Below are 21755 nucleotides of genomic sequence, written 5' to 3'. Positions count from 1 at the left end.
ACTTGAAAATATTGGATAAAAAGTGAGGAAGCAAATGAATGTACAAGGATGTGTGTGTGTGTGTGTGTGTTTTACTGGAGAATAAAGATGAAGTAAGATAGAACAAGGATGTGATAAGACGTGTGTGTGTGTGTGTGTGTGTGTGTGTGTGCTGGAGGGGGTCAACAAACATACTCTAAATGCCTTCCTTTCGCCTCCCTTCGGCAGATGAACGGAGCAGCGGCTTGAGCAAACGTGGCCCCGGCAGGAGGAGGAGGAGGAGGGGAATGAAAACGATGATGAAAAGGAGAAAGATAAATGGAGGGGGAGGAATGAAGAGAGAAGAGAAAAAAAAGAGGATAAAAATGCAAAAACGGTTATGCAGGAAAAAAGAGAACTGAAAAAACGGATGATGAATGGAGGGAAAGTATAAAGAAGAGGATGAATGAGGAGCGAGGAAAAAAAAAAAAAGAGGGAATCGCTTACTCGGGGCTAAAGAGCAGAGGTGGATGAAACGAAAGGTGAATAACGAGGATGAGTCAGCTTGTTTCATGAATATACTTAAATATAAACAAAAAAATACATGTGAATAAAAAAGAGGAAGTAAAGATGAAGAAACCCAGATAATAGGAATCCAAAATCTTAATATACAACTGATAACAAAAAATACAAATAGGAAAAGGCAAACAAAGAAGAGATGGAATTGGAAGACGAAAAGAGGAGAAAAAATAGGAGAAGAGAAAGGAGAGGAGAAAATATATGAAGATGTAAGCAAATGAGGAAGAATTGGAAGACGAAAATAGAGGAGAAAAAATAGGAAAAGAGAAAGGAGAGGAGAAAATATATGATGTAAGCAAATGAGGAAGAACTGGAAGATGAAAATAGAGGAGAAAAAAATAGGAAAAGAGAAAGGAGAGGAGAAAATATATGAAGATGTAAGCAAATGAGGAAGAATTGGAAGACGAAAATAGAGGAGAAAAAATAGGAAAAGAGAAAGGAGAGGAGAAAATATATGATGTAAGCAAATGAGGAAGAACTGGAAGATGAAAATAGAGGAGAAAAAAATAGGAAAAGAGAAAGGAGAGGAGAAAATATATGAAGATGTAAGCAAATGAGGAAGAATTGGAAGACGAAAAGAAGAGAAAAAATAGGAAAAGAGAAAGGAGAGGAGAAAATATATGAAGATGTAAGCAAATGAGGAAGAATTGGAAGACGAAAATAGAGGAGAAAAAATAGGAAAAGATAAAGGAGAGGAGAAAATATATGAAGATGTAAGCAAATGAAGAAGAACTGGAAAATGAAAATAGAGGAGAAAAAATAGGAAAAGAGTAAGGAGAGGAGAAAATATATGATGTAAGCAAATGAGAAAGAATTGGAAGACGAATAGAGGAAAAAAAATGTAGGAAAAGAGTAAGGAGAGGAGAAAATATATGGAGATGTAAGCAAATGAGAAAATTGGAAGAAGAAAACAGAGGGGAAAAATAGTGGAAAAATTAAGTAAAGGAGAAAAAGTATGGAACAAGGTGTATAAAGTAAGGGAGAAAAAATATAGGAAGAAGCAAAGAAGGAAAAACATAAATAAGTGAGCGTAAGGAAAAGCAAATATGTGATGGAGTAAGCAAGGAGGAAAACAATACAGGAAAAAATATACCGAGGAAAAAAAAGTTAAAAATAAGCAAACCAAAAATAAATACAGGAAGAAGTATGCGATGGGGAAAAAAAGACAGCCTGCGATTTTTTTAGATTAGAAACGATAATAAAAAGGACAAATTTAACACAGCACAGTAAAGTTACGAAATAAACTGAAGCTAAAAAGATTCAACGGAAATTTTATAAACTTTTTCCCATATCTATTTGTATTATCACTTGCATACTGAAACAGACGGGAGGCACTTGGTTGTATAATTAAGAGAACGTAAAGCTATTGGCCTACTGAAACACACCGAAAGTAACTTGGTTGTATTGCTAAAGCTGAAAAAAATAATAATGAAAAAAAAGTTGAATGCCTGAAACACCGAAAGAAACTTGGTTGTATTGCTAAAGCTGAAAAAAAAAATAATAATAATAAAAAATAAGTTGGATGCCTAAGGTCTTATATGAACGTCAAAGAAACAAACAAAAAAATAGTAACAAAAATTAAAGAAAACAACAACGAAGATTAAAGTATTACACAATCGCTGAAGGATAAAGAGGAGCAAAAATATCATTATAACTTTGATAAGAAAATATAATAGAGAGAAATGGTAAAATAAATACATGAATAAATTAATAAATGAAGTGAAATGGTTAAGAAGAATAAATGAAAAGACTGACGTGTAAAAGGTTATATGAATAGATGAATAAATCGATGAATGAAGTGAACTGGTTAAGATGAATATATGAAAAACTGAAGTGTAAAAGGTAATATAAATAGATGAATAAATGAATAAATGAAGTGAAATGGTTAAGATGAATAAATGAAAAACTGAAGTGTAAAAGGTAATATAAATAGATGAATAAATGAATAAATGAAGTGAAATGGTTAAGCTGAATAAATGAAAAATCTGAAGTGTAAAAGGTTATATATACAGATGAATAAATCGATGTGAAGTGAAATGGTTAACATGAATAAATGAATAACTGAAGTGAAAAAGTTATAGAAATTGTAAATGGATAAATGAAGTAAAATGGTTAAATAAAAAGGTCCATAAATTTGTGTCAGGAGTACGGAATAAAATGCATATTAAAACCAGCCCACCAGAAAATTCATAACGTTTTTCATTGTTTTTTTTCCCCACAAGGACGAGGAAAAAACGGCGGCCAGAACCTCATTACCTCACCTCCTCCTCTTCCTCCTCCTCCTCCTCCTCTCTCTTCCGTTCCCTTCCTCCTCCCCCTTTCCCCTTCGCTAGACTTAATCTTCTCCCCTTATTTCCCTCCCCTCAAACTATTCATACCTCCCCCTCCTCCTCTGCTCTCCTTCCCACCTCTCTCCTCTTCCCTTATGCCTCATCTTCATTCTACCCCGCATGCTTGTAATCTATCTTTCCTCCTCCTCCTCCTCCTCCTCCTCTTCCTCTTCATTTCTCATCTCTCCCTTCCCTCCTCTTCCTTATACCTTCATTCTGCTTTTTTTTTTCCTGATCACGAACTATTCTCTCTCCTTCCTCCTCCTCCTCGTTTCTCATCTTCTTCCCTCTTCCTTTTCCTTCTCTTCCTTCCACCTTGTTTATGTATTTTCTCTCCTGGCCTCAAACTATTCATTCTTCTTCCTCTTCCTCCTTCCTTCACATTTCTTCTTCCGTCTTCCTTTTCCTCCTCTTCCTTCTACCTTGCTTCTGTATTTTCTTTCCTGGCCTCAAACTCTTCATTCTTCTTCCTCTTCCTCCTTCCTTCACATTTCTTCTTCCGTCTTCCTTTTCCTCCTCTTCCTTTCATCTTGCTTCTTCCTTTTCCTTCTCTTCCTTCTTCCTTTTCCTTCCCGGCATCAAACTATCCATTCTTCTTCCTCTTCCTCTTTCCTTCTCATTTCTCCTTCCGTCTCCCTTTTACCTTCCTTCTGTCTTTTTTCCTGACCTCAAACTACTCCCTCTTCTCTCTCTCTCTCCTCACTTCTCATCTCTCCTTCATTCTCCTTCTCCCTTGTTTATACCCTCTCTACCCTTCCCACAAACTACATTTCCTCCTCCTCCTTTCCCTTCCATCATTTCCCTCCCTCCATTCCTGTCATTCCCTCCCTTTCCCTCCTATATATACTGCCCTTTCCCTCTCTACCTCTTTCCTCTCCTTCCCTTCTCTCATGTCTCTGTAGTCTTTCCCCTTCTTTTCTCTCTTCAATCTTTCCTTGCCTCATGTTTTGAAGCTTCCATTCTCTCTCTCTCTCTCTCTCTCTCGGTATTCACTTCACTATACCACAAAACATTTTCTCTCCACTCCATCCTCCTCCTCCTCCATTTTTTTCTTTTTTCATTCTCTCCCTTTTACATTCTTTCCATCCCATTACAGAATCGGCCACTCTCCTCCTCTTTCTCCTCCACCCTCTCAAGGAAACGAGGGAGGAAGGAAGGTAGAAACAGAAACTGGCTCATGGCAAGGAGAGAGAGAGAGAGAGAGAGAGAGAGAGAGCGCGTTCGGCATCGATCAACTGACTCTCTCTCTCTCTCTCTCTCGTATCGCAGGGGACACTTATATTTCTCCATAATAACTGTTGAGCCGTAAGCATTGTGGGACGGAAGGGGAGAGAGAGAGAGAGAGAGAGAGAGAGAGAGAGAGAGAGAGAGAGAGAGAGAGAGAGAGAGAGAGAGAGAGAGAGAGAGAGAAGTAGACGAAGGGGGGGAAGTAGGTAGAGGGAGGGAAAGAAGACAGCTGGAGGTAGGGGAGGGAGGGAAAGAAATGGCAGATGGGAGAGAGAGAGAGAGAGAGAGAGAGAGAGAGAGAGAGAGAGAGAGAGAGAGAGAGAGAGAGAGGGAAGCAGAGAGGTGGAGGAGGGGAGGGAGCACGTGGTGGGCCAGGTAACAAAGAGTGACTCACGCTGGTCATGACGCCATCACACACACACACACACACACACACACACACACACACACACATATTCAATTACTTATCACTTTATTTCTTCACAACTTGAGACGGACAAGAAAAAGCTGTAATGATAATATTGATAGTAACGATAACAACAGTAACAACATGCTTCCTCACACCTTAATTAAAAGCAAAGATAAAATATAACAAAGGTAATGACATAATAAAAAAAGAACGAGAGCAAGAGTAAGAAAATGTGACAACCACCACCACCACCTCCATCATCATCATCAACAACAACAACAACAACAACAACAGCATCATTTCCACAACTTGCTTCACTCACTCCTAAAAAATAGTTATTCACGCGACGATTTAACTCTTCAAAAATAAAAAGCTTTGTCACGATTAGCACATTTAAACGTAACTTCCAAAATATTTCCTGTTTTATTTTTCTCTCGGCCATAGCATCTCTCTCTCTCTCTCTCTCTCTCTCTTCCCCCTTCCATTCACTTCCACTTCCTTCCTCCTTAGAGCGGCGGATATCGATATTAATGCAACTTGGAGAGGAGGAGGAGGAGGAGGAGGACGAGGAGGAGAAGGAGGAGGAGGAGAGTAATAAGGAACACATGGAAGAAAGTGTAAGAAATGTGTGTGTGTGTGTGTGTGTGTGTGTGTGTGTGTGTGTGTGAACGCAGTCTTGCCACATCAACTCTCACTCTATCCAAGTCATGCTACAGTCGGCAGCTTCACGCCACTACGCAACCCCGAAATACTTGCATGTTTACTCTGGGCGATCTAACAACAGCTGACCGACGCAATGGGGAAGGAGAAAACGGAAAGCTCCCAACGGTAAACAATGGTAGACTCGCACAAACTAAACGCTGGTAAACATTGCAACACACACACACACACACACACACACACACACACACTAGGGAAAGAGGGTGAACGGAGCAGAGCGAAAACAAGGAAATGGAGATGTATTTGTGTAAGAGAAGGCAATGCAATGGAAGGAAGAAGATAGAGGAAGAAAAGGCAGTTTGGATGGAGAGAAATGGGTTTATCTGTTAAATGCAAATGGGTTTAATACTCATTAGTCTAACGCTTGAAACTATATCATTATGTTGTTGTGGTTCACCCAGGCAACAACACAGATGATGATGCTACTACTACTACTACTACTACTACTACTACTACTACCACTACTACTAAGAGGAAGAAGATAAAGAATAAGTATGAAGAATAACGATGGAGAAAGAAAATGTTTTCTACTTATAATTTACAAAACAAATGTCTGAAGTTACTGGGTCATGATTGTTAGTACGTGGTAAAAAAATAATTGAAGAAAAACACACGAACATTAAACAAGGAAAACTTTCAAGGTTCAATATATTCGTTTCGTTGGATGAACTCGCTGTGTAGGAATGAAAAGCAACTCAAGGAAAATTGTACAAGGCGAGGTTATGAGTTATTACAGAGAAAGTAAATAGTAACGGGAAATAAGAAGATTAGAGAGAGAGAGAGAGAGAGAGAGAGAGAGAGAGAGAGAGAGAGAGAGAGAGAGAGAGTTGGCAAGATGATACACACACACACACACACAGAGAGAGAGAGAGAGAGAGAGAGAGAGAGAGAGAGAGAGAGAGAGAGAGAGAGAGAGAGAGAGAGAGAGAGAGAGAGAGAGAGAGAAACTTCATCCTGACAGCCTATTGTTTTCATGTCACTCACAAACATTATACCTCTTCGTCAACCCCCCATCTCCATTACGACAAAAACAGACCAACAAACAGAGCTATCAAATACGGAAGACATAAAAATCAATACGCTCTCGATCAACTATTACAGTGGTTCCCAAAGTGTGGTGCGCGCCATCACTAGGGGTGCGTAAGGGAAAAAAAAAAAAATCTAATGGCGGATTTTGTCTCATTAAAATTTCAAACACATCATTAACTGACAATCTTTTAAAACTAACGTATGCTGTAAGCTTCAGCGGAGTTCTCTGTTCTTTGTTTGATACTTACCCAGAATCCGAGCACATTCATTCACCCCCCGCAGGTACATTTTCGTTCAGTTTTGAAAGCCATCGCTCCGAGCCTCATATTTGCGAGCACAAAATTCGTAAAAAAATGGACGAAATTTCAGGAAATCGACGGGACCTTATTACTGCTCGAATCTTAGCGGGGGTGCGAGGACTCGATCACAGCCTGGGAGGTGGTGCCTGGCCTGAAAAGTTTGGGAATCGCTGAACTATTAAATAATGAATGCATAATAATCACTTGCATTTGAATTCTGAAGCACTCACTCAACGGTCTCTCTCTCTCTCTCTCTCTCTCGTGTCCTGTTTTCATTATATTTCAAAAGGAGGGAAAATGTAGACCACAACAAGACAGGAAAAAAAAAAGCCAGGATCTGTTTATTTATAGCAAAGTTGTGAGGCCAAGTGTTTTGTTTTCGCCTTGAGTTGAAGAGAGAGAGAGAGAGAGAGAGAGAGAGAGAGAGAGAGAGAGAGAGAGAGAGAGAGAGAGAGAGACTTGACCGGTTGTCTCTTATAACGACTCCAGCATGCAACTAAACCACAGAAAAAAAAATCGAAAAAAAAAAGAAACAACGAAAGGACAACAAAACGAAGAAAATAAAGCAAAAATAAAGAAAAGAAAATGATGACAATGAATTAAAAAAGGTAGACATATTTACGTTTAATGGCCATAAATTTGCTTACGTAAAACAAGAAAAATAATAAAGAAAAAGGAGGTAAATAACGAATGACACGATGATGATGACGAAGAAAAAAAAACTATTATATTTCCTTAATAGAAAAAAAAAATAAAGAAAAGGAATAAAAGAATGACAAGAAAACTATATGACCAAGAATAAAAAAAAATAAAAAACAGACCGATTATATTTGCTTACGTTTAATAGCAAAAAATAAAGAAAAAAGAAGAGGAAAGCATGACAAGCAAATTATGACAAAAAAAAAGAAAAAAAAAAAAAAGAAAAAAGAAACAGACACCGAATATATCTCCTGTCTAATATCCTACAAATATAATACATGTTAAATAATTAGTTGGCCACTGGGTGTGATAAATAACAATAAACATAAATAACTCAACACCAGCGTCATGATTACAAGCTGACTGCAGGGAAATTAATCAAGTGTGTGTGTGTGTGTGTGTGTGTGTGTGTGTGTGTGTAGAATGACTCACCCGTGCAGACCAAGATATCATGAGTCAGTCACAAGGAGGAACATGAAGACTTCGATAACTTCCTCTTCTCTTCTTCTTTTATTTATTTTTGTTTGTTTCCTTATCTGGCATCGTGTTGAGAGTATTGTTATTGTCGTTATTTTAAGACTTGAGGAGGGAAGAAAAAATAGAAAGAAAGAAAAAGTAAGACAAAACAAAAGAAAGAAACGGATGGAAGGGGGAAAACAAAAGAAGGAAAGAAGAATTAGAAAGAAAAGTATTAAAGACGAAAAAACAACAACGGATGGAGAGGGTAAGAAAATAAAAGGAGGGAACAAACAGAAAGAACACGTAAATAAAAATGAAAAAAATAGGAAACGGAAGGGGAGGGGAAGAAAAATGAAAAGGAGAGAAGAGGAAATCAAAGGAAAGGAAACAGAGGAGAGAAAAGAAAGTAAAATATAAGAAAAAACGAAAAAAAAAAGATAGAAACGGAACGGGAGGGTAAGAAAATAAAAAGAAAAGGGGAGAAGAGGAAATCAAAGGAAAGGAAATAGAGGAAAAAGAAAGTAAAATATAAGAAAAAAACGATAAAAAAGATAGAAACGGAACGGGAGGATAAGAAAATAAAAAAGAAAAAAGGATAAGAGAAAAACAGTTGAAAGGGAAGGGAAATAAAGGAGAAAATAGGGGAGGAAAGAAACTAAAAGAAAATGAAAGAGAAGGAGAGGAAGAGAAGGAAGAGAAACGAAAGAAAATGAAACAAAGAGGAAAATGAGATACACCCAATTATCAGATTATTGATTCATCTTTATGTAACACGTAAAGCTGCGCGTAACCTCGGTGCTCATCCCCGTTACATTGCCCTCTATTTTTTTTTCCCCCTTATAGAAGTATACTTAAAACGTTCTGTACAAAGAGATAAAATTCAAGAGAAGATATCTGGAGGAATGGCGATGTATGTATGTATGTATGTAACCTATTTGATTATTTAACGGTCTCTCTCTCTCTCTCTCTCTCTCTCTCTCTCTACCGCGCAAACTGAGAGCCAGTGAACTTGAGGTCTTTGTAGCTACCAAAATCCGTTCTCTCTCACCTCTCCCCTCCACTCCTTCTCCTTCCTCTCTCCCTCCCTCCCTCTCCCACTTCCTTCCTCCGCCTCCCTCCCTTCGTTTCCCTTCCAAGCTTCTCTTCAAGTCGATCTGTCCCCCCTTCCTCCGCCTCCTCCTCCTTCTCTCTCTTTTCGTTCCCTACTTAAATCGGTGTTATTCCTCCTCTCCCCCCCTTGACATTTTACTCCCCCTCCTTCCTCTCCTTCCTTCCCTTTCATCCGTATACCTATTCCTCCTCCTCCTCCTCCTCCTCCTTCTCTTCTTTTTCAAACCTCTTCGTTCCCTAGTAAATGGCGCTTCCCTGAACTCTCCCCTCCTCCTCCTTCTCCTTCTCTCCCCTCTGTACCCTATCCTCTTTAACTCCTTCCTCCTCCTCTTCTTCTTCCTCCTCCTCCTTCACGAAACGGAGCAAACCAAAGGCAAACCCAATTTCAAGTTTGCTATTTCATTTTTCTTCCTCTTCGATCCTCTTCCTCTTGCATTCCCTGGTGATCACGATTCTCTTCCTCCTCCTCCTCCTCCGTTTCTTTATTTCTTCCTTCTCTCTTCCTCCTCCTCTTCTGCTTAGTGGTGAAAATTCATCTTCCGAGTTTTCTATCCTCCTCTTCCTCCTATGTATTATTTCCTCTTTTTCATCCTCCCTCCTCCTCCTCTTAATTTCTTCCTTCTTCCTATCTTCTAGTGAACTGAGCAATTCCATCTTTCAGGTTTCCTTAGCTTTTCCTCCTTTTACTTCTTCTCCTCCTTCTCCTCTTCATTTCTTCCTTTTTCCCATCTTCTAATGAACTGAACAATTCCATCTTTCACGTTTCCTTAGCTTTACCTCCTTCTCCTTCTCCTCCTCCTCTTTTCTTTCTTTTCTTCATTTTCTAAACTGTGCAAATCCATCTTTCATATTTCTCCTATTCCTCCACTTCTTTCCTCTTCCTCCTCCTCTTCTTTAGTTCTTTGTCTTCTAGTGAATTGTGCAAATCCATCTTCATTTTTCCTTCATTTCTTTTCCTTTCTCCTCCTCCTCTTATTCAGTTCTTCTTTCTCCTCATCTTCTAGTGGCCTGTGCAAATCTCTCACGTTTCCCATCATTCTCTTCTTCCTTTACCTTTTATTCTTCCTGTTCCTCCTTCTTTTCTTCACTACTTCCACCTTCTCTTTTTCATTTCTTCTTTCTCATCTTTTGGTAAATTGTGTAAATCTATCTTTCACGTTTCAGATCATTCTCTTTTACTTCTATTTCCTCTTCTTCCTCTTCTTTTTCTCCATCACCTCCACCTCCTTCTTCTTTATTTTTATTTACTTCTCCCTCCTTTCCATCATTTCCATCTCCTCCATATCTTTCACGTTTTCTAACCTTTTCTTCTTTATTTCTTTTTCCTTCTTCTTTCTCCTCCATATCTTTTACATTTTCTATCCTCCTCCTTCACTTTTTTCCTCCTCTTCCTCCTTCTTTTCTTCATCGCTTCCTCCTCCTTCTTCTTCCCCCTCCATTCCTCCATCACCTCCTCCTCCTCCACATCTTCATTTCTTAGTCCTTCTTCCATCTTATTTTTCTCCAGTTTCTTGTCCTCTTCGTCCATTTCTCCTCCTTCTTCCTTTTACTTTTCTTCATCACTTCCACCTCCTCCTCCTTCATATCCTTCACTTCTTTTCCTTCTTTCTCCCTTTCACCACCACCACCACCACCACCACCAGCTCCTCCTCCTCCTCCATATCATCCTCCCCAGACTCACGTAAAAGCCCCGCGCTCCAAATGAAATGTTTACTCGATGGATGACGGAATGGAGGGAGGGGGGGAGGGCAGGGGGCGGGGGGGAAGCGGGGGAGAGGGAGTGGGATAGAGTTTTGAGAAGTCTATTTTCTTTCTATATTCCCGGGAAAGAAGATGAAGATACGGCACACAGGCTTGTCAATCCTCTTAATGACTTTTTCCTGGACGCTAATTAACACGGGTTGGCAGGCAGGTAGGTAGGTAGGTTGGTAGGTAGGAAGGGTGGGTGGGTAAGGAAGTGGGTAAAAGGGTAAGGTAAGGTAAGGTAGGTAGGTAGGGTGGTAGGTGGGTACAGGTATTCAGGTGGGTGTATTTAGAGGAAAGGTAGATTGGGAAGAAGGTAAAGTAAGGTAAGGTAAGGTACGGTAAGGGAAGGTAAGGTAAGGTAAGGTAAGGTAAGGTACGGTAAGGGAAGGTAAGGTAAGGTAAGGTAAGGTAGGGTAAAGTAAGGTAAAGTGAGGTAAGGTAAGGTAAGGTAAGGTAGGGTAAGGTAAGGTAAGGTACGGTAAGGGAAGGTAAGGTAAGGTAAGGTAAGGTAGGGTAAGGTAAGGTAAGGGAAGGGTAAGGTAAGGTAAGGGAAGGTAAGGTAAGGTAAGGGAAGGGAAGGTAGCGTGGGTAGGTTGGTTATGTGAGTACTTAGGTAGGTTTTCAGGTGACTGGATTAAGAGGAAAGGTAAATAGGCAAGGAAATCTGTAGGTAGGAAGGTAAGTCAATGGGTGGGTAGGTACGGTAGGTTAGGTTAGGTTAGGTATGTAGGTTGGTAAGTAGGAAGGTTAAGTAGGAAAGTAAGTCAAGGGTAAGTTGGGTAGGTTAAGTTAGGTGAGGTAAGTGGGTGGGTAGGTCAGGTTAAGTTAGGTATGTAGGTCGATAAGTAAGGTAAGTAGGAAGGTTAAGTAGGAAAGTAAGTCAAGGGTACATAGGGTAGGTTAAGTTAGGTTAGGTAAGTGGGTGTGTAGATATAGGTAAGTAAGGTAAGTACGAAGGCTAAAATAAAAAGTAAGGCAAGTCAAGGGTACGTAAGTTAGGTTAGTCTCTAGGTAGGTTAGTTAGTAAGGGAGGCATGAAGGTTAAGTTAGACGAGGAGGAAGTTTGGTGAATAGATTGGACAGAATAATACATACAGATATAGATAGATAGATAGATAGAGAGATAGAGAGATATGAAGGTAGATCGATACGCAGGTAGAAAAATACTAAGAAAAAAGGTGGGTGAAGTAAGATGGACAGGTATTACGGTAGGTAGGAAGGAAGGGAGGTAGACAGGTAGGGTAGGGAGGAAGGAGGGAAGTAGACAGGTAGGGTAGGGAGGAAGGTGGGAGGTAGACAGGTAGGGTAGGGAGGAAGGAGGGAGGTAGACAGGTAGGGTAGGGAGGAAGGAAAGGAGGAAGATAGGGAGGGAGGTAGACAGGTAGGGTAGGGAGGAAGGGAAGGAGAGAGAGAGGGTATGGAGGAAGGAAAGGAGGAAGATAGGGTGGGAGGTAGACAGGTAGACTCCGACGTTGACAATTAAATTAAAGAAACAAGATTACGGGGACACGAAGAGGACAGCAAAAGGAAATTTGAGATTGAGAGAGAGAGAGAGAGAGAGAGAGAGAGAGAGAGAGAGAGAGAGAGAGAGAGAGAGAGAGAGAGAGAGAGAGAGAGAGAGAGAGAGAGAGAGAGAGAGAGAGAGAGAGAGAGAGAGAGAGAGAGAGAGAGAGAGAGAGATCATTACTATATTTTTGAGACAAGATAACGTTGCCATCACGCGTCATATCCTCCTAGATGACAAGCTGAAGAGGAGGAGGAAGAGGAAGAGGAGGAGGAGGAGGAGGAGGAGGAGGAGGAGGAGGAGGAGGAAGACGAAGAACAGAGATAAGCTGGAAGACAGGAGGAGGGAATGACCCAACTTGCATTACAGGAATTAAAATGGAGACAAGAAAAAAAAAATAAGAGGAAAGAAGAAATAAAAAAGATAACAAGGTGATGATGATGACGGCGAGGAGGAGGAGGAAAGAAGAGAAATTAAAAGGAGGAATTAGGATGGAAGGATGGAAATTGAAGGAACGATATGAAAGGAAAGGGAAGTAGGAAATAAAGAAAACGGAAGGAGAGAGGTAAGGAAGAGGAGAGGAAAGCAAAAGAAAGAAAAGTTAAGAAGAGAAGAGGAAGGCAAAGGAAACTGATGATAAAGGAAGGAAAAGAAAGGGAAAGTAAAAGAGGAAAGAAAAGGAAACTTGAGCAATTCTAGAAAGTAAGAGAAGAGAAAACAACGAAAGAGGAAAGGAAGAGGAGGAGAGAAGCAAATGGAATGGAAAAAGAGGAGAAGAAAAGGAGAGATGAAATAGAGATGAATCAAAGAGGAGAAGAAGGGAAGAGAGAGAAACGAAAGGAACCAAAAGAAAAGGGGAAATAAGGTAAGGGAAGGAAAAAAAGTGAGGAGAGAAAGAAAGGAAGGGAAGGAAAGAGAATATAGGAGTGAGGAAGGGAGGAAGAAAGGAAGGATTAACGATGATTGAAGAGAGTAAGACAAAAGGAAAGGAAAAAGAAGGTAGAGGAAGGAGAGGAAGATGGGATTGGAAGGAAATGAGGATGGAAGAGAAGGAAAAGATGGAGAAGGGAGAGAAACGAAAGGATTGAAAAGAAAAGGGGAAATAAAAATAAGCGAGATAGACACGAATGAAGGAAAAAAGGGGAAGGAGAGGAAGAGAGGAAGGGGAAGAAAGATGATGAAGGATCGAGGAAGGAAATTTACATGATAGAGATTGCCGATGATGGAACAGAAAAATAAAGAAAGGAAGGAAAAAGAAGGACGAGCAAGACAGGAAAACAGAAAGAGAGGGAAAAGGAGGAAAGAAAAGGAAAAGGAGAGGAGAGGAAGAGAAGGGAAAGGAACGAAAGGAGCTGAAAGAAAAGGGCAAATGAGAGTAAGAGATGATGATGAAGAAAGAGAGGAAACAGATAGGAAGGAAAAAGAAGAAAAGGGAGGAGAGGAGGAGAAAGAGGAGGAGGGGGGGAAGATGATGAAGGAGTGAGGAGAGAGGGTAGAGAGGGGAAAACAGAAGGGAAGAAAGAAAAGGAGGAAGAGAAAGAGGAAGAAGAGGAGAAAAGAGGAAAAAAGGAAGAAACATAAGGAACGCAAAATGAGGTAAGACGTGGTAGTGATAAAGGAAGAAAAGAACAAAGAAAAGGAAAAAGGAATGAAGAGGGAGAAGAGAAAATGAGAGAAAGAGGAGGTAAAGAAGAAGAAGTGAGAAGGAAAGAAGGTTACATGATAAAGATTGGCAGTGAGGGAAGAAAAAGAAAAACAGAGGTAGGAAAAAGATGACAGAGGAAGACGAAGAAGACAGGAAGAGGAGGAAAAAACGATGAAAAAGGAAAAGAAAGAGGAAGAAAAGGAGAAATAACTAAAGAAAGAAAATGGGGATGGGAGTGAAAAGTGACGATGAGGGATGAGAGGAAAACAGAAATGGAAGGAAAAAAAAGGAAGTGGAAGACAGGAGAAAAAAGGATGAAAAAGGAAAAGAAAGGAAGAAAAGGAGAAAGACCTACAGAAGAAAGAAAAGGGGGATGGGAGTGAAAAGTGACGATTAGGGAAGACAGTTAGACAGAATAGAAGGAAAAAAAAAGGTAGTGGAAAAGAAGAGGAGAAAAAAGGATGAAAGAAAAGGAAGAGAAGAAGAAAAGGAGAAAGACCTAAAGAAGAAAGAAAAGGGGGATGGGAGTGAAAAGTGACGATTAGGGAAGACAGGAAGACAGAATAGAAGGAAAAAAAGTAGTGAAAGAGAAGAGGAGAAAAAAAAAGAAAAGAAGCGAAGAGGAAAAGATAGATGAAACGAGGAGGTGGAAAGGAAAGGAAGAAGAGGCGATACGAGAAAAAAAACAAAGAAAAGGAAAAGAAAAAAGAAAGAGGAAGGAGAAGAGAAAAGAAGAGAGGAAGGGGAGGCAAAGAAGACGAAGGAGTGAGTGAGGGAGGAAAGGTTACATGATATAGATTGGACACGAGTTTTGCTCTTCTATTAATAGCATCGATCAGCCCCCCCCCCCCCCCACCCCCTCCCCCCCTTCTTCTCCCTCATCCCTGCCCCCCCTCACCTTCGCCTCACCCCCCACGGCTAACCTTTTATGAACATGTGGCGTTTCTTTGTATGTGAAGCCATGGACTGAATGACTGGAGGCAGTGGTGGTGGTGGTGGTGGTGATAGTGGTGGTATTGGTGATGACAATATTCCTTTAGCTACTACTACTACTACTACTACTACTACTACTACTACTATTACTACTACTACTACTACTACTACTGCTGTCATCAATACTAATACCTCTACTATTAAAACAAGATTAACAACTATTGCTCCTCCTCCTCCTCCTCCTACTACTACAACTACTAAAATAACAAAACCAACTATTACTATTCCTAAAACAACAACTACTACTACATTAACAATCACAACAGGTACTACTACTACTAATAATAATAACAATAATAATAAAACTACTTCGTCCCTGCCGCCCTCGTTAACGCGCCACCGTTCATTTATTCAAGAACTTGTTTGAAGGCCACACACCTGAGCTAATTAAAAGCCAACACAGGTAACTAATCAATCTGCCATCAAAGTCAGGACGAAGAGGAACAGGTAAATACTTCTCCTTTACCCCTGATGAACACAATGTAAAAGATGCTGTCACTTCACTTGATAGGAAAATAAATAAATACGTACACACAAAATATTTACACCTTTTCGTTCCGGCATATTTAAGGTAGAAAATGAGACCTCGTATAACTGAATAATGAGCCAGAAGAACAAGATTTCGGGGTTTATATCATCATTAGAGAGAGAGAGAGAGAGAGAGAGAGAGAGAGACCCACACCCACGCAGCTTTCCACAACTAAGAGAATCAAAGTTACACTCTAATAAGGGTAACAACAAGGGATCTGAGTATAAAATGTAAGCAATCCAATCCCCTTCCCCCTCTTAATTATACACGCTAACTGACCAACTTTCTCTCTCTCTCTCTCTCTCTCTCTCTCTCTCACACACACACACACACACACACACAAGTAAATTAATCAAGGCTATACTCTTACAAACATCTATAGGGAATCGAAACCAAAAACTATAAACGATTGAATGCCCTCCCCTTCTTTTAAGTACACTAAATGACTGACACTCCCTTACTTAAGCCCCCAACAAGTACGTGAATCAAAACTGCACTCTTACCAGCATCTATAAAGGATCGAACCCCAAAAATATAGACGATCCAATCCCCTTCTCTTTCCCTTACACACATAGCCACAACTATACGTGAATCAAAACTGCACTCTTACCAGCATCTATAAAGGATCGAACCCCAAAAATATAGACGATCCAATCCCCTTCCCTTTCCCTTACACACATACCCACAACTATACGTGAATCAAACCTACACTTACCAGCATCTATAAAGGATCGAACCCCAAAAATATAGACGATCCAATCCCCTTCCCTTTCCCTTACACACATACCCACAACCATACGTGAATCAAAACTACACTCTTACCAGCATCTATAAAGGATCGAACCCCAAAAACATAGACGATCCAATCCCCTTCTCTTTCCCTTACACACACAGCCACAACTATACGTGAATCAAAACTGCACTCTTACCAGCATCTATAAAGAATCGAACCCCAAAAATATAGCCGATCCAATCCCCTTCCCCTCTTAATACACTAAATGACTGACACTCCCTTGAACGTATAAACAAAAAGAGGTGCTTAAGTGTCATGGACTCTCCCTAATTATCTCCCGCCCCCCCTATTAACCCCTTTACCTCCCGCCCTCCACCCCCTCCTTCCCCTGATGTAATAACTCACTGCAAACCGTCGCCTAACTACCCCGGGCTCAATTATCCCTCATTACAGCGATCCGTCAGTTCATTAAGTGACGCTGGTTGCCGGTGATGAAAGTGGAGGTGCAGGTCGTGGTGGTGGTGGTGGTGGTGGTGGTGATTAAACTTGTGGGGGTAGAGTGAGAGAAAGGTGTGATGTCCTTTTCATTTTTTCTGTGATTTTGTATTTATGAAGATGGAGGTGGTGGTGATTATGGTGGTGGTGGTGGTGATGGTAGTGGTAATGGTGATGATTGTGGTGGTGACGGTGATGGTGATTGAATTAACGGTAAGGTAGAGAGGTGATTTGAATATGTCCGTTTTCATTCTTAGTGTGACATTGTGTGAGTGACAGTGGTGGTGGTGATGGTGGTGATGATAGTGGTGGTTGTTGTGGGAGTGGTGATTAAAATAGAGGTGGTGGAGAGGTACACCTTAAATCTGATGTCATTAAAGATATTTAAGTCGTGATGGTGGTGATGATGGTGGTGGCGGTGACAGCGATGGTGGTGGTGGTGGTGATGATAGTAGTGATGGTGGTGGTGATTAAAACAGAAAGAAGTGGAATATATAGCTTAATACCTTAAATATGGTGACATTTCTCATTCTTAGTGTACAGTGTGTTAATTTAAGAAGATATGGTAATGATGGTGATAGTCATGGTGATTATGATTGTGATAGTGATGGTGATTATGATAGTGATTGTGGTGGTGGTTATATAATGGTGGTAGAAGTATCTTAAATATGACCTTACTTTTCATTGTTAGTGTAATATTGTGTTCATTAGAGGGATGAAAGAGATAATGATGGTGATAATGGTCCTGTTGGTGTTGGTGGTGATTATAAATAGAGGTAGAGACTAGAGAGGTAGCTTAAATAATTGATGTCATTTCTCATTCTTGGTGTGTGCTCATTTAGAGAGATAAAGAGTGCAAGAGTGATGATGGTGACGTTTACAGTGATGGTGGTGACAGTGGTTGTGGTGGTGGTGGTATGACGGCAATTATAAGTGGTAAAATAGCATCTAAAAATAATCATCTCCCTTTGTATTTTAAAGTGTAACTGTGTCAACAATGGAGATAAAAATGGTGATGATAGCGGTGGTGGTGGTGAACGTGCGGGTGATGCTTCAAACAGCGGCATAGTAACACCTTTAAAATCTCTAATTACGCAACTTCTGGTGTATTAGGTTAAGGTAAAGTTGAGAGCACACAGTTATCTTACGTAATCATTCAAGCTGTACTGCCAGACAAGATTGTGTGAGTCTACCACGTTCCACTCAGACAGAATTTCAAGTTTTCAAAGGGGAGCAGAAGAATGGAAAACAAAGGAAAGGAAGGGAGGAGTGAAGAGAACATGCTGGAAAGGGAAAGGAAGGAAAGGATGCGAGAAGAGACGGCAGAATGGAACGGAAAGAAATGCAAGGAAATATAGGGAGATGAGAGGAAATTGAGTACGAGGAAAAAGGAAAGGAAGAAAGGGATGCGAGAAGAGATGAGAGAAGGGGAAGGAAAGGATAGATTCGAAGGATATGGAGGAAGATGACAGGAAAAACGGGGAAAAGGAAGGAAAGGAAAGGATGCGAGAGGAGATGACAAGATGTTAACGGGAAGGAAAATAATGCAAAGGGGAGACAGATGAGAGGAAATGCGAGGATAAATACAGCTAGTGGAATTTAAGTCTTCGAAAATAGGAAGTAATAAATTTTCGAGCTATCACACGGTAATGACACGGAAAGCGGTAAACACACAAGCCTTTTTTTTCCCCTCTTCTTCATTAGTCGTGATAATATTGCTTTCGAACAATATTTCAGCATCCGAGTATGTGGAATTTGTCACACTCGGGACACTGTGTTATCCCCCTCTCCCCCTCCTCCCCTTTCTCTTTCACCTTCACTCTTTTCCTCTCCTCCATGCGTTCTCGTGACCCTGACTTTAATATCCGTTTGTGATCAGTTCAATTTATTCTGGCTTGGTTAGACGCAAACACATAACCACACACACGAGCCGAAACCATTAGAGGGAAGTGATATAACACACACACACACACAAGTTTGGCTTAGAAATTGTTTGAATGCAATATTATGAGGATGAATGAAAAAACAAGGCTTGATATGAAGAATGTGTATAATAGCAATCACTTAAGACGTTACAAGCAAAATACTCGAAACTAGAAGGCGAAAATACAAAGGAGCAAACAGGAAGGGAAAATAAATAAGAAAAAAGGGCGAAATTACTGATAGCATAGAAAAGAAAATGAGAATTAAAGAAAAAAAAAGAGAGAGGGAATTCCTGGTTCAGAAAGACAACACTAGATGACACCACTGTAACTACTACTCCCTCACTGTCACGCTGGGCGATTCTTTCTTCCTCCGCTTCCTCCCCCATGTGCCTCACGCTTTTTGTTATGGCCGAGGCAGACGGAGAGAAGAGGAAGGAAGGAACCCGTTTAATGTGTTATCCCCCTCTCCCCCTCCTCCCCTTCCTCTTTCACCTTCACTCTTTTCCTCTCCTCCATGCGTTCTCGTGACCCTGACTTTAATATCCGTTTGTGATCAGTTCAATTTATTCTGGCTTGGTTAGACGCAAACACATAACCACACACACGAGCCGAAACCATTAGAGGGAAGTGATATAACACACACACACACACACACACACACACACACACACACACACATCCATGCAAAGGCCAAGGGTTATGGGTCGTGGCAAGCAAAATAAACGAGAAGCATATTATGAACCGCCATCAGGACACATAATTCATTGCCAAACTGTGTAATTCCGGCAAACAGACAAACTACCACTACTACTACTATTACTACTACTACTACTACTACTGCTACTGCCACTTGTAATAATATATAGCCTGTGTTGGTGGGAGTGGTTCTGTGTGTAGGTTTTCTTATCGACAGTAAAACGATATCCCGGTTTCCTTTTAAGAGGTCATTCACCATCCTCCTTGCTCGCTCTCCTAATGTGATAGCGATGTACAGCCTCTAAAAAGTGAATATATGAAGCTGTTTCCAGTTTCATAGACTAGTAAAGTGAATATTGCAAAGTCTTAGTAGGAGCAAGGGATGAAAGTAAGTAAGGTACCATACGATGCTACATGATATTAATTCAATAACTGAAGATTTTACATCACAACGAACTAGAATGAAACGTTGTATTATGAAAAGGGGCATAAGATTTCGAAGTCTGATTCATATCTAGTAATACTAACGATAATATAAACAAAAATAAGGAGAGAGAAAGGAAAGACTGTTACAAAGAAGATAATAAGATGGTTGTGAATCGATGTTGGAGAGAGAGAGAGAGAGAGAGAGAGAGAGAGAGAGAGAGACTCCCACTGGCAATATTTCAGGCAAACACAGACTCTAAAGGGAGCGAGAGGAGGGAAGGACGGAAGGAAGGAAGGTGGGAGGGAGGAAGTCTCTCTCTCTCTCTCTCTCTCTCTCTCTCTCTCTCACACACACACACACACGATCACACAGCTGCTGACGCCAAGTGGTGGTGGTGGTGGTGTCAGGGGTAGGAGGGTGGCAGGAGGGGGTTGGCAACAGTGACTCGCCAAAGGTGGTGGAGGGGGACGGACGAACTTGTTACGTATACGCGGGCGAGGGAAATACAAAAACCACGCAGGAGAAAACACCGATCCTAGTGATTTATGACAACCATCACAAGAAGCTTAGAGTGATGGGAGAGGGGGAGAAGGGAGGGTGTGGTGATGGAAAGGGAGGGGAAGAGAGGATGGGAAGGAGGGTAGTGATGGAATAGTGGGAGAGATGGAGGGGAGGAAGGTTTTTATTGTGAGAGAGAGAGAGAGAGAGAGAGAGAGAGAGAGAGAGAGAGAGAGAGAGAGAGAGAGAGAGAGAGAGTTGAGTAGCGTGAAGAGGGCGGGGAGGAAAGAAAAGGGAGAGGAAACACGGAGGGAGGAAAGAAAAGGGAGAGGAAAACCTAGTAGAATGTGAAGGAGAGATGAGGAGCAAAATACGAGGGCAGAAAGGATATGAATGAAGGAAGGAAAGAAAGAAATGAAGGAAGAAGTGAGGGAGCAACGGAGATAACTCAGATAAGGGAGGAGATAATAGATGAGAGAGGCAAGGGAGGAAACGAGTCATCGAGGAAGGAAGGACTAGGTATAAGGGGAAACAAAAGGGGGGAGGAAGAGAAGGAACAGAGAAACAGATGGCAAGGGAGATAAAAGAACGAGTAACAGCAAGACGAAATATATAATGAAGGAAGGAAAACGAGAAACAGCAGGGAGGAAGGTAAAAGGAAGAACAACAATGAGGAGGAAGTAAGGGAGTAAAGAAGGAAAATGGAGGGAGGAGGAAAGAAAAACAAGTGTAGAGAGGTGGAGGAAGTGAGGAAAGAAATGAGGAACATCAAGAAGTAAGAGGAGAAACAGCTGGAAGGGAAGATAATGAAGAGGAACAATAATGAGGAGAGAGGAAAATGGAGTAAGGAAGGAAGGAAAACAAGTATTGAGATGTGTAAGAAGATTGGAGAATGGCAGATAAGAAAGTGTTGGAAGGTGGAGGAATGGAGAAGCAAGGGAGGATGGAGGTAAGCAAGTTAGGTGGAGGATTGAAGAGAGGAGGAAGGAAGGAAGGAAAACAAGTAATGAGATGTGAAAAAATAAGGGAGAACTGATGACTGGCAGAAGTTGGGAGAGGAAGGGAGGATGGAGGTAAGCAAGTGTTAGGTTTGAGGAATGCAGGAAGGAAAATAAACAGCCTTGTGTAAGAAAATGGGAGAACGGAAGATTAACAAGTGTGGGAGAGGAAGAAAGAGAGGATGGAGGTAAGCAAGTGTTAGGTGGAGGAATGAAGAGAGGGAGGGAGGACGGATGGATGGGGGGAAGGGGGGGAGGAGGGAGTAATGGCATCTTTTTATGAGCCAGGCAGAACCAAGCTCACGACGATACATAAGTAAGGTTGGCGGGGATGTCACAGGGCGTGGGGCGGAGACAGTAGAACACCAGACTGATAAGGGAGATTAGATACGACTCCCTGCTCCCTTGCCCGCACACACACACACACACACACACACACACGGAGACACTAGCACGGCCCAATCGATTTATAGGAAAGTAATTATAGGGTAACAATCCATTCCGTGACACACACACACACACACACACACACACACACACAGACACACACACGAAGCTGTTTACGATATTTACTGATACAAAAATAAATCTTTAAATGTTTATAGTATACCAACAAACTAACGAACGGAAGACTGAAGGAATTCCCGGATGAGGCGAACGAGCTTTGAAAGGAAGTGAAATAATATAACCGTGTGTGTGTGTGTGTGTGTGTGTGTGTTGGCGTGGGTGAAGGCGTGGGAAGACAAT

At 41.0% G+C, this 21755-nt stretch overlaps 1 protein-coding gene across 1 annotated transcript in view; it reads right to left on the bottom strand.

Annotated features, from left to right (window-relative positions):
• LOC126997979 (protein numb-like) overlaps positions 1 to 21755 on the bottom strand; it is a 115858-nt gene that overhangs the window by 93766 nt on the left and 337 nt on the right. The gene's annotated exons all lie outside the window — the stretch shown is intronic.

Source organism: Eriocheir sinensis, chromosome 13 (genome assembly GCF_024679095.1).
Source record: "Eriocheir sinensis breed Jianghai 21 chromosome 13, ASM2467909v1, whole genome shotgun sequence".
NCBI lineage: Eukaryota > Metazoa > Arthropoda > Malacostraca > Decapoda > Varunidae > Eriocheir > Eriocheir sinensis.
The sequence above is the reverse complement of the archived record's forward strand: the minus strand, read 5'-3'. Positions and strand labels throughout refer to the sequence as shown.